The sequence below is a fragment of the Gadus chalcogrammus genome, chromosome 15, assembly GCF_026213295.1.
Source record: "Gadus chalcogrammus isolate NIFS_2021 chromosome 15, NIFS_Gcha_1.0, whole genome shotgun sequence".
In the NCBI taxonomy this organism is placed as follows: Eukaryota; Metazoa; Chordata; class Actinopteri; order Gadiformes; family Gadidae; genus Gadus; species Gadus chalcogrammus.
The window spans coordinates 18,068,752-18,086,938 of record NC_079426.1 but is presented as its reverse complement, the minus strand read 5'-3'; the positions used below and the strand labels follow the sequence as shown (position 1 = coordinate 18,086,938).

The window sequence follows — 18,187 nt, the reverse complement described above, 5'->3', positions numbered from 1 at the left end:
TCAGTGCACAACCTTACCTGCTAGGCAGAAACTATTTCAAATTGTACCTTTGAACCGTAACTGCCTTTTGGCCGTACAGCTCCAAAGAGATTGTATTGATTCTGGCTTCCGATGCCTTCCTTGGAGAGTTTTTTGTATATTGCACGTATGTGTTTTTTTAAGTTTGAACAGTGCAACTCCCAAGAATGATGCCATGATACGACCAAGGTAGCACACACACACACACACACACACACACACACACACACACACACACACACACACACACACACACACACACACACGCACACACACACACACACACACACACACACACACACACACACACACACACACACACACACACACACACACACATCATCATCATTAAACTAGAGTAAATAAAGCCTGTTTCTCTTTCTGCCAGAATACCACTCTTATGATTACCTTTGAGATTACAGTTATAGGAAAGGCCTGGGCTACAGACTTTCATTTGAAGATAATAAACACGTGACATCTCTGAAAATATCTGTTCAGTCTCATTTTTTTTGTAACATCATGTTTATCGTACATGTTTAGCCTTCTTTGTTGCACCCAGGCATAGTCCACTCAAGCTGTATACCATATCCCATCACTGGATGGATGGTTGGTGTGACAGAGAGCTGATGACATCCCTGATTGGACGGTTGTGGTCCCTCTGTCTTGTCTATGGGTGGACAAGACAAGGGGACCTCTCTGACCTTTTCACAACGGCTAAATAGAAGCATGCATCAATGCCCTAATGTTCCCAGCGTCTCTCGGCCTTGTGAGTGTGATACAAATGAAGTGATCAAGGAAGCACAGTAATGGGCAAGGTATGAGATATCTCTCGTGGGGGCAAGAAATGCGGTAACCCTTCCTTTTACAGTCCCCTAATTACTAGGTATTTACCCGGTAAAAACTTGGTAAATCATAGTGTATTACTGGGTAATTACCACTGGTAATAAGAAGGTAAATACAGAGGTAGTTACCCAGTAAATACATGGTAAATCATAGTGTATTACTGGGTAATTACCACTGGTAATAAGAAGGTAAATACAGAGGTAGTTACCCAGTAAATACATGGTAAATCATAGTGTATTACTGGGTAATTACCACTGGTAATAAGAAGGTAAATACAGAGGTAGTTACCCAGTAAATACATGGTAAATCATAGTGTATTACTGGGTATTTACCACTGGTAATAAGAAGGTAAATACAGAGGAATTATCCGGTAAATTATAGTGTGTTACTGTGTAATTACCACTGGTAATAAGAAGGTATATACAAAAGAATTACAGCTGAAGTACCAAGTTAAACCTCCACTATTACCCATCAACTCAACTAAGTACTGTGTAAATTACTTTTTCTTAGTTATTATTCATAGCTACACCCATTCAGAAAGGGTTTATTCGATTTACCTTAGAAACTACGGAATTACTTACCTGGTAACAAGCTCCGCAGGAACAGTTTTCCTCTAGTTTCATGGTACATCTTCTTAAATACTGGGTACAAAGCCGTTTGTTTCCATGGTGTTACCACGTTATTACCATATAATTTATAATGGATACATTCCATTGTCCATGCAGTCAACACAAACTTGTACCATGTACGTTCTGCGACGTTACCAAGTAAAACGCGACAATTTACCCGGTAAGTAAGCTGAAACTGTACTGTAAAAGGAAGCCTCGTTTGTTTCCATGGTATTACCAGGTTCTTACCATATAATTTGTAATACGTTATTCCCTTTTCCATGCAGTCAACACAAACTTGTACCATGTACGTTCTGCGACGTTACCAAGTAAAACGCGACAATTTACCCGGTAAGTAACCTGAAACTGTACTGTAAAAGGAAGCCTTGTTTGTTTCCATGGTATTACCAGGTTCTTACCATATAATTTGTAATACGTTATTCCCTTTTCCATGCAGTCAACACAAACTTGTACCATGTACGTTCTGCGACGTTACCAAGTAAAACCCGACAATTTACCCGGTAAGTAACCTGAAACTGTACTGTAAAAGGAAGCCTCGTTTGTTTCCATGGTATTACCAGGTTCTTACCATATAATTTGTAATACGTTATTCCCTTTTCCATGCAGTCAACACAAACTTGTACCATGTACGTTCTGCGACGTTACCAAGTAAAACCCGACAATTTACCCGGTAAGTAACCTGAAACTGTACTGTAAAAGGAAGCCTCGTTTGTTTCCATGGTATTACCAGGTTCTTACCATATAATTTGTAATACGTTATTCCCTTTTCCATGCAGTCAAAACAAACTGGTACCATGTACGCTCTGCAACGTTACCAAGTAAAACACAACAATTTACCCAGTAATTAAGCTGAAACTGTACTGTAAAAGGAAGCCTCGTTTGTTTCCATGGTATTACCAGGTTCTTACCATATAATTTGTAATACATTATTCCCTTTTCCATGCAGTCAACACAAACTTGTACCATGTGAGTTCTGCGACGTTACCAAGTAAAACACGACAATTTACCCAGTAAGTTAGCTGAAACTGTACTGCAAAAGGAAGCCTTGTTTGTTTCCATGGTATTACAAGGCTCTTACCATACAAGTTGTAACTGGTTATTCCCTTCTCCATGCAATCAACACAAACCATATATGTTCTGCAACATCGTTCACCAGTAGTTAAGCACTTTAATTGTTGTTATAAAATCCCAAACCACTGTTGATGAAAGGCATATTAAAATTAAACAAAATCAAAGGCTTATCTTTCAAACAATGCATATCTCACAAACAGGCACTGAACACTGAAGAAATGGAACAAAAAAATGAGCCGTCCACATCAACTCAATTTAAATGTTACTGATGGTGTTTTCATAAAACACATGACATTGTTATTGGCAAGTGACCACAAGGAAGACTGCTTCAACCTCTTCAATTTGAATAAGCGGTGAATGCCGCAATCTGCCTAATGGAGCATCTTTGTGGTCATTCGCAAACCAATGAGTCCACTCGATGAATGAGAGATGACTCTTTAGTGTCTTCTCTGTGAGGTATCCCTGCAGTCTCCACATCTGGGATTTGAAGGCTGACCAAGACCTGAACAGGTACCTCCAAATCTCCCCTTCCATACTGTAATAAAGAATCAGAAGACAAGAAAATAAACATTAGGACTGTCAATTAATTAACATTTCTAGAACATGTAGAACTCAAAGATTATTTTGTTTATTAGTTAAAAAAGGATGCTGGTCCTCTGGCCATTGTGTTTGGTCATATTGAAAAGAGAAAAAGGCATAATCATAAATACAGTTAATAGGACGGGAGGGGACAGGCTGTTACCTCCGGTTAGCCCTTTAGCATCGAGCTAGCGGAGCTTCTGTCATTCAAATAACTCGGACATGTTGTTTAAAACCTATAACACCGAATTTATTAAAATATCCGGATTTAATCGGGCTCTCTCCCATAAGTACAGTTAATAGGACGGGAAGAGACAGGCTCTGTTAGCCCCGGTTAGCGCGATGCTAAAGAGCAGCTCTACCGGAGCATGCCACCTCAACAGGTGCAAGTTAGCCTCCGGTTTGATATTCGGTTTACCACCTAATCGGATTCATGAACATAAGTGCAATACATTACGGGCTTAGTATGTTGAGGACGGTTTAGGACACCGTATCGCGAAAATCACAAACACATGTTGGCGCCATCAATGTCTGTGCAACAACGTAATTTACGTTCTGGCTGCTACCTGTTTTAGGGACCGTCAACAAATTACACTCACCGACTGGTGGCAGAGACGTTACCATGGAATTGTTTCAGGAGATTATTCACACAAATATATTGCAATATAGTTAATCATAATGAAGTTAATAGTTTAATATTCGACAAAAATCGACTAAATTATATTTGAAATTATTATTAACCGGAGGTAACAGCCTGTCCCCTCCCGTCCTATTAACTGTATTTATGCCTATGCCTTTTTCTCTTTTCAATATGACCAAACACAATGGCCAGAGGACCAGCATCCTTTTTTAACTAATAAACAAAATAATCTTTGAGTTCTACATGTTCTAGAAATGTTAATTAATTGACAGTCCTAATGTTTATTTTCTTGTCTTCTGATTCTTTATTACAGTATGGAAGGGGAGATTTGGAGGTACCTGTTCAGGTCTTGGTCAGCCTTCAAATCCCAGATGTGGAGACTGCAGGGATACCTCACAGAGAAGACACTAAAGAGTCATCTCTCATTCATCGAGTGGACTCATTGGTTTGCGAATGACCACAAAGATGCTCCATTAGGCAGATTGCGGCATTCACCGCTTATTCAAATTGAAGAGGTTGAAGCAGTCTTCCTTGTGGTCACTTGCCAATAACAATGTCATGTGTTTTATGAAAACACCATCAGTAACATTTAAATTGAGTTGATGTGGACGGCTCATTTTTTTGTTCCATTTCTTCAGTGTTCAGTGCCTGTTTGTGAGATATGCATTGTTTGAAAGATAAGCCTTTGATTTTGTTTAATTTTAATATGCCTTTCATCAACAGTGGTTTGGGGTTTTATAACAACAATTAAAGTGCTTAACTACTGGTGAACGATGTTGCAGAACATATATGGTTTGTGTTGATTGCATGGAAAAGGGAATAACCAGTTACAACTTATATGGTAAGAGCCTGGTAATACCATGGAAACAAACTAGGCTTCCTTTTACAGTACAGTTTCAGCTTACTTACTGGGTAAATTGTCGTGTTTTACTTGGTAACGTCGCAGAACGTACATGGTACAAGTTTGTTTTGACTGCATGGAAAAGGGAATAACGTATTACAAATTATATGGTAAGAACCTGGTAATACCATGGAAACAAACGAGGCTTCCTTTTACAGTACAGTTTCAGGTTACTTACCGGGTAAATTGTCGGGTTTTACTTGGTAACGTCGCAGAACGTACATGGTACAAGTTTGTGTTGACTGCATGGAAAAGGGAATAACGTATTACAAATTATATGGTAAGAACCTGGTAATACCAGGGAAACAAACAAGGCTTCCTTTTACAGTACAGTTTCAGCTTACTTACCGGGTAAATTGTCGCGTTTTACTTGGTAACGTCGCAGAACGTACATGGTACAAGTTTGTGTTGACTGCATGGAAAAGGGAATAACGTATTACGAATTATATGGTAAGAACCTGGTAATACCATGGAAACAAACGAGGCTTCCTTTTACAGTACAGTTTCAGTTTACTTACTGGGTAAATTGTCGGGTTTTACTTGGTAACGTCGCAGAACGTACATGGTACAAGTTTGTGTTGACTGCATGGAAAAGGGAATAACGTATTACAAATTATATGGTAAGAACCTGGTAATACCATGGAAACGAACAAGGCTTCCTTTTACAGTACAGTTTCAGCTTACTTACCGGGTAAATTGTCGCGTTTTACTTGGTAACGTCGCAGAACGTACATGGTACAAGTTTGTGTTGACTGCATGGACAATGGAATGTATCCATTATAAATTATATGGTAATAACGTGGTAACACCATGGAAACAAACGGCTTTGTACCCAGTATTTAAGAAGATGTACCATGAAACTAGAGGAAAACTTCCTGCGGAGCTTGTTACCAGGTAAGTAATTCCATAGTTTCTAAGGTAAATCGAATAAACCCTTTCTAAATGGGTGTAGCTATGAATAATAACTAAGAAAAAGTAATTTACACAGTACTTAGTTGAGTTGATGGGTGATAGTGGAGGTTTAACTTAGTACTTCAGCTGTAATTCTTCTGTATATACCTTCTTATTACCAGTGGTAATTACACAGTAACACACTATAATTTACCGGATAATTCCTCTGTATTTACCTTCTTATTACCATTGGTAAATACCCAGTAATACACTATGATTTACCATGTATTTACTGGGTAACTACCTCTGTATTTACCTTCTTATTACCAGTGGTAATTACCCAGTAATACACTATGATTTACCATGTATTTACTGGGTAACTACCTCTGTATTTACCTTCTTATTACCAGTGGTAATTACCCAGTAATACACTATGATTAACCATGTATTTACTGGGTAACTACCTCTGTATTTACCTTCTTATTACCAGTGGTAATTACCCAGTAATACACTATGATTTACCAGGTTTTTACCGGGTAAATACCTAGTAATTAGGGGACTGTAAAAGGAAGGGTTACCAGAAATGCAGTTAGATGAAATGTCTTTGGTTAAAGTGCGTCAGTGTTTGTGTGTATGTGTGTGTGTTGGTGTATGGGTGTGTGTGCATGCTAAGGTGACTGTGTGTGTGTGTGTTTGTGTGTGTAGGCACCTGTGTGGGTGTATGCACATTCTTTAGTGTGTGTGTGTCTGTATGTCTGTTTTTGTGTGCTTTGAAATGCTTAGGTTGTGTGTGTGTGTACGTGTATGTGTGTGCATGCTTAGGTATGTGTGTTTGTGTGTGTGCGTGTGTGTGTGTGTGTGTGTGTATGTGTGCATGTGCGTGTGTGTGTGTGTATACTTAGGTTACGGTCATTGTGTGTGTGCAGGGGTCATAAGCATTTACAAGTCATTCAAGTATTGAATTGCGTTGGCATGGAAGTAAAAACAATTCCGAGGTGATTGTGGCTCAGCCTTATATCCCCCGATTCCCCCCACACCCTTATATAAGGAGGGGGGGGATTCATTTACTGTGCTTTGATGTCTCAAAGGATATACAGAAGTGTTTTAAAGATGATGAGAGGTTTACAAATTCAAAAGTGACTGCTGAAAGATTCAAAGACATTGGAAATAAAGAAAGCAAATGCACTGCTTTACAAACGATCATGCCAAGGCACACACACACACATGGCTAAGTAGGATTTCTATCCCAAAGCTGCACAACGATTGTGTGTCTTCTGTCTCAAGCTTATTGTGAGATATGGCGCCGCTGTAGTCGATGTGGATAGACCGTCCTTGTTGTCAGCTGACACGCAAAAGGTCAGCGTACCCTTTTGAGAATTTGAAAGATATAAACGGTGAAGTACCTAATGAATTACAATCTTAAAGAAAGCACAATGGTCCGTGTGTGTGAATATTTCTCCATCGGCCAGCATCTGGGCTTCATTAGGGAAGAAAGCTTTATCGTTAGCAGTATACAGCAAAACCACAGGTGGCTGCCATTTCACCTGGCTTTCTCTTCATTGATTGGAGGGATGGGATGGCAGTTATCTCGTTGCTAATAGCCTGCTGATGTGTCTGCTGGGTATGTTTTGACCTTTACGAAGACCTTTCTAGACACAATGCTCCTCACAAAAACACGCCCGCACACACACACACTTGCACACTCACTCACACACACACACACACACACACACACACACACACACACACACACACACACACACACACACACACACACACACACACACACACACACACACACAGACACACACAACACACTTATACACACACACACACACACTTACACACACACGCACACAGGGTGTCACATATTTCAAGACTGATTCCTTACTTTAGATTGTGAATTGCATGCTGTAAAACAGAATCAAATATAATCATTTTCAGAACAACTTATATTGTACTTGCGTTACAGAGGGAAGACAACCAACAATGACTCGACATTTGTTCTCAAACTTTAAATAAATGCAATTCTAGATTATACAAAATATGTGTTTCATATTGCCTTCCTTTGAGCAAAGACAAGATGGGAAATCCAAGATAATCTCTCTAACAGTGTGGGTAATGCATCTTGAAAACCCTCTGGAGGATCGTTTGCTCTGTGATTGTGCCGGCGAAATTCGATCAGACTGTGATGCTTTTTTAAATAAAACCACTGCACCGTCCTCGGAGCCAAGAGGGTATTCACAACAGACTGCCTTACCGATTTTCAGTAGAAAATGAATCTGTGAATGACAAAGTCAGCATCTTTGTACCTGTAGTAGAACGACAAATTACATTTTCTCTGATTAGCCGACCTTGTTTGACTGGGGGCATTTTGGATCTCCCGTAACATTTTTCCTAAGAACTTTAATCAACTCAACTTGGATGACTGTTATGTGACGCCAAAAATGTACAGGCTCCTGCATGAGATCGGGCTTTCCACTTCCTAAAACTAAATTTGCTAGTAGTAAATATTGCTAAACCGGTTGGTTGGATGTGGCTTGGATGGGATATCTTATTGAGAAAAACTTTTTTAAGGATGAACATGTGTTTAAACTCAGTTTAGCCCTGTCATTGACGTGGCAGCTTGAAAATGCCACAAGCAAGGTTTGGGTTTTGACCATGTGTCTTATTGTTGGTGATGTTATGGAAAAACAAATTTCCAGGGGACATTTTGTTAATATCTAAAAGGGTATTGACAAAGCCTTTATCCTGTGACTGCTTAGTCGAAACATATCAAATCTTTCGACGCGGCTTAAAGCTTTTCCCTAGTTTTATTTGTTTCCTCGGGTGTCTTGCTCACATTCAGGCTTTACATTCACACATAGGAACAATATTTGTCAACTATGCAGTTGAGCGACAGACTTTTTCCAAATCCATCGAAAGTGAATTCAGAAGTTAGATAAATGCTATTATGGAACATGACCAGCCAATTTAGGTATCTTACTCGAGGATTGTAAGCAAGGAGAGTCTCTCTTTCTCTCTACATTCTCAGCTATGTCTAATAGGCCTGATTTGCTATGTACGAGAATCACTATTGTTACTAATTAATACCTTGGTAATAAGTGTAACGTTTCTAATAACATTTCTAGTCCCCTGTTCAATGTTTCATGTAATAAATCTTTTTTTTTGCAGCGTGGTGAGTTTTATAAACCACATTCAATCCATTTGGACACTAATAGTCCAGCCATTTGTGGAAATGAATGGTCATCCTTTAATGTGCTGGAATTTTTTTGTCAGGGCCCATCATCTAACCATTACCGTCTTTCAAACTTTCACTCCAACAAAATGAAAAAATATAGTTTTTAAAAAGTTTCACAGCTAGGGTTGGCTGCTTTTCTCTTTGACCATTATCTCCTTAATACTTTGCTGTGTTGAAAAGACTAAGTGATCTATATAATTCAGCCTTTCACCCAGACAGACCGACTTCCCTGTGAGTTTGGGTGCTAAAAGGAAATAACTTTATCGTATGCTGTTTTCTAGTATCAAAATAGTATTTCATAAACATAATTATTACCTTGGTAACTTTTTAAGGCCATTTTTCAAAAAGATTTCATCAATGATGTACTGAATGAAACTAAGAGAGGAGAAAACATTTCAGAGAGGAGAAGGTTTGAATCGTTAAACTAGGAGATTGAAAACTACAACAAGTGGGCACAAATGTGATCTATCTCTCACACACACACACACAAATGCACACACATCCACACACAAACCCACCCACACACACACCCACCCACCCACCCACACACCCACCCCCACACACACACACACACACACACACACACGCACACACACACACACACACACACACACACACACACACACACACACACACACACACACACACACACACACACACACCCACCCCCACACACACACACACACACACACACACACACACACGCACACACACACACACACACACACACACACACACACACACACACACACACACACACACACACACACACACACACACACACACACACACACACACACACACACACAAACATGCGCACACACAAATGCACACGCATCCACACAAACCCCCACTCCACCCCACACTGCTGCTAACCCTCCTAGCAGTCGCTGTAATCACTGCCCATTTTTACTTTCCCAAACCGAGCCATCCGTCCGCTGCCTCATCAATAGATCCCCATCGATAGCAACCATCGGTGCGGCGGTTAGTCAATGGACTGGAAGATGACGAGGACGCCGCTCTGCGCCCCGGCATGCGCCCCGCTATAGGCCCGTCTCCTGCCCAGCGAAGGGAATCGATGGCCGCTACTCCACGGCGTGCTGGAGATCAATCGAGCGACCGCTCGCGTGACATAAAGGGATCTGTGGCGGACGGGCGGGGAGGACTCTGAACTCTGAGCGTTCGCCCACACGGTTAATAAGGGAGGGAGTATGCCTCCTCTGGAGCCGTTAGTCAGAGCCTGTGGGCGACGTGGGAGGAGGACTAGAAAAGGCGGGAAAGTGAACGTGAAGAGAAGGGTGGACTGCGTCGGGGCCACGGAGGCGTTCTGAGGACGGAGCGTGGGGATGAGTGGGCGGCTGGGTTCTGAGAGGCGCCGGGCTCTGATGGGCGCTGTGTGTTTCACCGTTCCACAGAGCCTTGTGGGTTTGATTCGGCCCTCCATGTCCAGGTAAGCCCGTTTGCTCAAAGGGATGAGGCAGTCCTTTGCTCCGAGAGCACTGAAGAGCAGTGGGGCAGAGGAAGACATTGGGTACGAACGAGGAATCAAACCCAATTACTCCAGGTTCTTCCAGTAATTGCAGGTTTTGTATGTGAAGCCTGACTTTGTTTTCCTATTTGTGCCCTATAAACAATGTCATGAATTTGATGTAAAAGGCAAACAGCATTTTGGATATCTCAGGCAATCAACGTGCAGACGGATTAGTCACAACTCACAAAATACACACGTATTCATCCAACCGGCCGGCAGTTGTGTTATCATTGGATCAAGAAGAGCTGTCAGTCAGGCAAAAGGTTCAGCTAGGCGCTGTCTATTGAAGCTTGGAGGCCTTGATTTCCTTTGTGGATCGGCTCACATCCCAAGCAGATCACTTCTTTTGAACCTACTCGTTAATTACATAAATGTGTGTGCATGCGCTGGTCTACTGATAAGGCTGGCTTAGGGTTGAATTTGGGGCATCAACTTAGATATTATTCTGTCTGTAATCCTTTGCAAGGGCGTCAAGATGAAGGGACGGCTTTTCTCTCGTAATTTTGTTGTTATGTGCATCTAAAGATGCATGCAATGAAACAAACTGCATCAAGGAGCCATGTTTATAGTGAGCTAGCCAAACATCAACAGACTTTCTGATGATATCTCTACACAAAGAACCTAGGAACTGAATGTGTTTCTTGTATCGTATCACACCACTACAAAAGTAAATGGGCTAAAAGTAAATAGATAAATAAAAACAATAGGATGCCATTATTGGTTTGTTGAATGGAAGGCATCAAACAAAACCAGGGGCTTAGATGGTTGTCGGAGCATTGTGCTGGTCATGTAAACAGTGTTTTGAAACCAGATACAATCGAAAGTCAAAAACGGCTGCAGAAGATATTTATCTTGTGGGCCTTTGTGGTCGGTGACACAACCCAAATTCAATAGAGCATTTGGAGAGAGATTGGTGTACGGCGCAAAAGGCAATATCTGCCTGGTGCCATTTAAACAGATATCTAACCATGTAATCTAACTAGAAAGAAGGGATTCTCTGTATGTAGCTCTGAGTTGCATAAAAAAACGAAACAAAGAAGAGGTTTCATCTAAGCTTTATTTCTACCGCTGCTTTGTCTTTTAGCCCATTCAAACAATCACTTGTTCAGCCTCGCAGGGTTTTCCAAGAGTACATTCTGCTACTGCAAGCAGATGGAATATCTGGCCAGTGGTGACCACTCAGCCATTGTTCCCCACTTCAATCCCGGGCAAAAGTGCGTTCTGATTATGGAGGGCACTCTTTTAGAGCTACGTATTTACTGCTGGCCGCTGATGAATATTAAGATGGCTGCCCTCCTAGCTGGTAGTACATTAGTGTATATTAGCCTAGTTTATCTACCCTGGCCACATCTGTCCACATTTTGGCTAGTATGGTGCGATCGGAGGCCAGAGATGCTTCAGTCGTCACAGACTCATGGTGGCCATTCCCAACGTAGCACAATCTTTAGAGAGGAAGCCATGCAGAATGGCCAGAAAACGATATATATATATATATATATATATATATATAGAGAGAGAGAGAGAGAGAGAGAGAGAGAGAGAGAGAGAGAGAGAGAGAGAGAGAGAGAGAGAGAGAGAGAGAGAGAGAGAGTATGGTGCTTGGAAATCTGCTTTCAAACGACTGACACGGCCGTGTTTGTAGCATAGAAAATGCAGTAAGTATTTCAAGTGACTTGAAATCATGATAATGCACACTTGGGTCTTCATTCCAGGCAATATCACTGATTATGCTAATTCATCTTTTTTGGGAGTAAGTGCTAATTACAAACTGGTCGTAAAATAAAGCAGAGCATTCTGGGTAACTAGATGCAGTTAAGAAGCAGTTTTTTGGTTCTCCTTGCCTCCGCTCCGACTCAGGTTCTCATTTCTGCCGGGCATGCCAGTAGTCTCACAGGATGTTTGTTTGGTTCTACCCTGGTGGATAAAAACAGCTGTTGTTATCGTTGCCCTTGGCAAAACAGTAAGTGAGAAGGAATGAGAGATGGGGACGGAGAGAGACAGACATTTGTTTGCCGTCTGTCCTTGTTAGGTCAGCCGTCTGTCGTCTGTTTTCGATCACCGCGCCAACCCAAAACGTGATGTCATGCACTGCCGCAGCCAGGCCCAGGGTGGTTTTGAGGGGTCCGTATCAGGTCCGCTGGCTGAGCAGCCGGTCATAGGCAGCTGAGAGAGACTGTGCCACATATGATGAGCAGCTACAAAAGAAGACCGTTATCGCATCCTATACAGTGTATCATCAGTCAAACGGGTCACCGCTAGCTGAACACCACACCCTCCTTCCACCCCTGGAGAAGTTTGCTTCTAAGTTTGAAATGAGATGCACGTGCACAAGCACTGTGCAGTCTGTTTCACAGAGTCAGCAGAAAAAAAGGATGCTTTATAACTTTTGGACAGGAAATTCAAAAGCCCTGCTAGGGATTCAACAATGTGAACGCCATTTGCTTCTTTTTAAAGCAGCAACCATGGCTTTTACAGCATGACTCATTCTTAGGAGTGTGATTGAAGATGATCATTAAAGTGGGCCAGAGACACATGGCTTGTGCCGCCCGTCCCCTGGCTCCTGCGAGCACACACACACACACACACATACACACACACACACACACACACACACACACACACACACACACACACACACACACACACACACACACACACACACACACACACACGCACACACACACGCACACAGACACACACACACACACACACACACACACACACACACACACACACACACACACACACACACGCACACAGACACACACAGACACACACACACACACACACACACACACACACAGACACACACACACACACACACACACACACGCACACACAGACACACACACACACACACACACACACACACACACACACACACACACACACACACACACACACACACACACACACACACACACACACACACACACACACACACACACACACACACACACACAGTGTCTGATTAAGGTCTTATCAGGCCAGGAAGAGAGGCCCTGTGCTATTTTAGCTGCAGCATATTCGAGCTGACATTGTGTTCTATTTTTAGCATCTATTTGGACTGTGACCAAGCACTTTGGTGTCCTCCAAATTGTATGAATGAATGAATGGGTATTTGCAGGTGTGCACACTTTGTGTAGAGTATGTGCTGTTTATGTTCTTATGTGTGCGTGTATGTGTGCGCCTTAGTGTGCGGATGTGCGTGTATGTATAATTGTGTGTGAAAAGTGTGTGTGTGTGTGTGTGTGTGTGTGTGTGTGTGTGTGTTTGTGTGTGTGTGTTTGTGTGTGTGTCTTTGTGTGTGTGTGCGTATGTGCGTGCGTGCAAGTGTGTGTGTGTGTGTATGTGTGTGTGTGTGTGTGTGTGTGTGTGTGTGTGTCTGTGTGTGTGTGTGTGTGTGTGTGTGAGTGTGTGTGTGTGTGTGTAATGTATGGGGCAGTAGATGGGCCATAATACGGATGTATAGCTTTCAGCACAGAAGGCTGTTTTGGAGATCCTGCTGCCAAAGCTTTTTGGCGTTCGCACACAAACCTTCTCGTTCTCTCTCTCTCTTTTTATGTCCCCTTAAACTCTCTCCCTCTTTATCACCCAATACCATCAGCCCAGGTCACTTTCTCTCTTTGTCTCTCTCTCTGTCTCTTTTTAGCTTTCTTTCTATTATCAATCATCGACACACACGCACTCACACACAGACACCTACGCCAGACATCTACATACATGCAAACACCCACTGACACACACTTCCTCCTCCCTTAAAGGTTGGATGGGGTCATTCAAAGGAAATCAGGCATGCCCATATTACAGTTTTTTCCTATCGTTTTAGGCAATTTACCTAAACCATGTTCACATTCCCTAAACACTTCACACAGTGAGCATACCAGTAGACCATGTGAACCAAACTGTGGTTACTTGCCCCTATGCTAAGCTACAAATGCTGGCAATGACGCCTTCTTCCAAATTTCATGGATACCTGCCCCAGTCAATGTTCACTACCGGCAAAACGCTGTGGAACTACAGCATATTTTACCAATGTTTAGATACTCTGTTCAAAACAGTGAACTTTCTGTTCAAAACCTAACAGTAATTTAGATCACTGTAGATGGAAAGATGCTGCATTTGGACAGACAAATGAAGTTACATGTTTGAATAAGAAAAAATATTTAGTTTATAGTTTATTTATTTTATTTTACAGTAATTTAGATTTTTTTCCCCCTGTGCACCATAGTTCTTGGTGAATTGGCATGGAATTACTTTTTTACGTAAAAGCAACACTACATACAATGATCTGTACAAAACACAGAGGATAAGTTTTGCAATGCAAAACACCTGGTGGTCATATGCGGAGGATAGGAGGGATTAGCCCAATTCTGCGCCACTGTTGGGCTATTGTAATATACAGTATGTGCAGGTTTTGTGCATTGCATTTTTTGTTAGAACACATTTTTTGACTTTGTAATGTATTTTCTGTTTTGTGTAACACTTGCACTGTGACAAAATCTCCAAAAAGTAAAGCACAGTGAAAAAAACTGTTGTGTTTGTGATTTGTTTCTGGATCATATATTACATACTTACTGTATGTAATTTGCATTACAAAAACTGAAAATTGTTATTCTCAGTTTCTCATAAAACACTTACAGTATTTACTGTATTTACAATTACAGTACATTTACCACACTCAATTGTGACATCTTTTGTGGGAGGTAAACCGACATATGAACACTGTCAGCAGATACTTGGCTTGGATTGTAATACTGTAATATTACAAACTTTATTACTGTAGTCCAAAGAAGTGTTTGTCTGTGTTTTTTCTCTTTTTTTCAATGCAACACTACAGGAAATCTATGCCAAACTGGAGGACACAGCAACATTTTATATATGCAATTGGCAATGCTTCAAGATGTTAGTGTTTTTTAGGTCATAGTGTTCTGAGAGGAAACATGTGTTAAGTTATGGCAGCATTGTTTGTGGTGTGGTTGTTGTAGTGCATTTTGCACCAAAGGTTAACAGATATGCAGAGGTGTGTGTCTCTAAAGCCCACTGTGTTAAGTGATAGGGAAAAGTGACCATAGTATGGGTACATGACCGAAAACGATAGGAAAAAACTGTAATTAAACACACACAAAAACCCATACACACTCACTCACACACTCAGTCACTCACTCACTCACACACATATCATTAGTGTATTCCATTGTACCTTGCCGTGTGTGAGCCTGTGTTGGGAAGGTATGGCATCATTCAATGGGAATCAGTGTGTAGCTTTCTAACAGAGAAGCTGGGGTTGCCAGTTCTACGCACTGTTGCGTTCGACCTGAGCTTCTTCCTTCTGTATCTGGAATCCCAAAGCTTATCCCGCTCCCTAAAAAGAAAAAGAACGAAACGTGATAAAAAGATTCCCAAGAAATTCCGTCACACCTCCCTCCTGCTAACTCTCATCTTTACATGCTGCTCTGGCGTGTCGATATCGCAGTCAGTGTTAGCCTATATAACTATCCTCCATCTTTCCTCCCACTCACTCCCCTTTCCCTAACCTTTCTCCCGGGATTGGCTGCTGCACCTCCGGTAGACGGGGGGCTGCGAGGGCACCAGCAGTTAGGGCGTGAGTGAGCCTGCACAATGGAGGCGAGCGATGTACCGATGATACTCCGTGACAGTTAACAAATAGACCCGGGGGGCTGAGGCCACTGATCTCCTCAACCGGCGTGGAGCCTTTAGTCCCCTGGAATGAGACAGGCGTGGGGCTGATAAAGCGTGTGTGTGTGTGTTTGTGTGTGTGTGTGTGTGTGTGTGTGTGTGTGTGTGTGTGTGTGTGTGTGTGTGTGTGTGTGTGTGTGTGTGTGTGTGTGTGTGTGTGTGTGTGTGTGTGTGTTTGTGTTGGTGTGTCGTTATGTTTGTGTTTGTTTGTGTGTGTGTGTGTGTGTGTGTGTGTGTGTGTGTGTGTGTGTGTGTGTGTGTGTGTGTGTGTGTGTGTGTGTGTGTGTGTGTGTGTGTGTGTGTGTGTGTGTGTGTGGGCGCACATTTGTGCATCGCAAGCGGACCCGATGTTAAAAAACATATTTATTTATATACTATGGATTTATTTTTGACAGAATGGCAATGAGTCAATCCAGCAGAACTGCTACATTTTCTTCAAAGTAAGGGTTGCTTATTTATTCTATTGACATGTTCACCATTCACCTCTTGCCTGGCTTATTAACTGAGAGAAAGCTGGCAATGTATAGTAGCAGATGAAGTAGGGCAAATAGCAACACATATACATCGACTGGCTATTGCTAATGATAGTGCTCGTCTGTAAATCCCAAATGTGGGGTTTTAATATGATAATCCTTCAAAAAACGAATGCCTTTTAGACAAACAGTTGCTTATCCCTTTGATTTAAATTGTAAGTTTGTGAGCCTCCAGCGAAATAATATCAGTTGTAGTTTTGTATATCAAATAAAACAAGCTAGAATAAACAAGACTGAGAGCCTATTACCCCACAACAAGTGAAACTTTAGTAGGAATATCCGGAACATGATCCTTTGTTAAGAGGCTTTGTTAAATCACATATTATCACATATTGTTTCGAACTCAATACAACTGCATGAGGCTTTTAATTATAATATCTGTAAATGCTATTATCTCAGCCGCTTGATGTTTTACTTTCTTAAGTTTACCATGTTTAGAATTTCTTTTGACGATCCTGTATGTTGATTGCCATCCCATTTTTTCCAGTGTTGATATACATCTCATAATCTTTGATATGATATAAATAACTCCCAAAGCCATTATGAGCCAGATAAGTCTCTCAATGATCACAAATCTCTGGAACAAATGCTAAAAGTGCAAATACTAATCCGCAAATATAGATTTAACAAAGCGACGCATCTTTATAGGCTTAAAATTGCTGGCAAATCTTTATTTTTTATTGTGACTGTTGAGATTAATGTTAGGCTATTGTTCATCCAACAGTGATGATTAAAGAATTCAAAAAATGATGATGTTTACTTCATCCATAGCAATAGATGGCCTGTGAAAGATGGTTTTAGAAAGCTTTTCACCTCGTCAAGAGAAGACATGCTTAACACTTAACTCTTGAGTGTACTTGCCCCTAGTAAAAAAATTGCAGTAAAGTGGAAAGTTATTGCAGTTTATTACACCTATCATGAAATGTACATGTAATTCAAACATGTAAGCTATTCTGAGAGAGAGAGGGGGAGAGAGAGAGAGAGAGAGAGAGAGAGAGAGAGAGAGAGAGAGAGAGAGAGAGAGAGAGAGAGAGAGAGAGAGAGAGAGAGAGAGGGAGAGAGAGGAGAGAGAGATAGAGAGAGAGAGAGAGAGAGAGAGAGAGAGAGAGAGAGAGAGAGAGAGAGAGAGAGAGAGGTAGAGAGAGAGAGAGAAGAAAGATATCCAGGAAGAGAATCCCACAGTATCAGAGACAAATAAATAAATAAAAGACCTGTCCTGTCAAGGTTCCAATGCTCGCCAGAGGAACTTTATGGCAGAACCAAAGAGTGTGTCATTGGCCAATTAGCAACGGCGTGCCAATGAAATAAGAAGGATTGTTTGAGAATTGTGAGCCCATCAAGGTGTAGGGAATAGAGAGGGAGAGGAGGGCATGTTCTTTCTTAGCCGTTTGACACGGTGTGTAAGCAGGGGCTGCTTTATGTGGATGATCCAGATAATCCCTCCCACGGTTATGGCTGGACAACCCCCCCCCCCCCCCCCCTATAGGATATTATTTATTTATTTCTGCACAAAATGGTACTTGTTCTCATCGTGGCAGCTTCCCTTCTGCGGTGCATGCTCCCTATGCTCCCTTTATCAGCATGATTAAATCATTTAATCCTGCTGATTA

At 41.6% G+C, this 18,187-nt stretch overlaps 1 protein-coding gene and 1 long non-coding RNA gene across 2 annotated transcripts in view; one reads left to right on the top strand and one right to left on the bottom strand.

The window, feature by feature from the left end:
* grid1a (glutamate receptor, ionotropic, delta 1a) overlaps positions 1 to 18,187 on the top strand; it is a 293,648-nt gene that overhangs the window by 154,651 nt on the left and 120,810 nt on the right. The gene's annotated exons all lie outside the window — the stretch shown is intronic.
* Positions 4,860 to 5,264, bottom strand: LOC130405085 (uncharacterized). The gene is made up of 3 exons (XR_008904286.1): positions 5,200 to 5,264; positions 5,030 to 5,093; positions 4,860 to 4,923 (listed from the first exon to the last, which is right to left on the bottom strand). It is a non-coding gene; the product is annotated as an uncharacterized LOC130405085 (long non-coding RNA).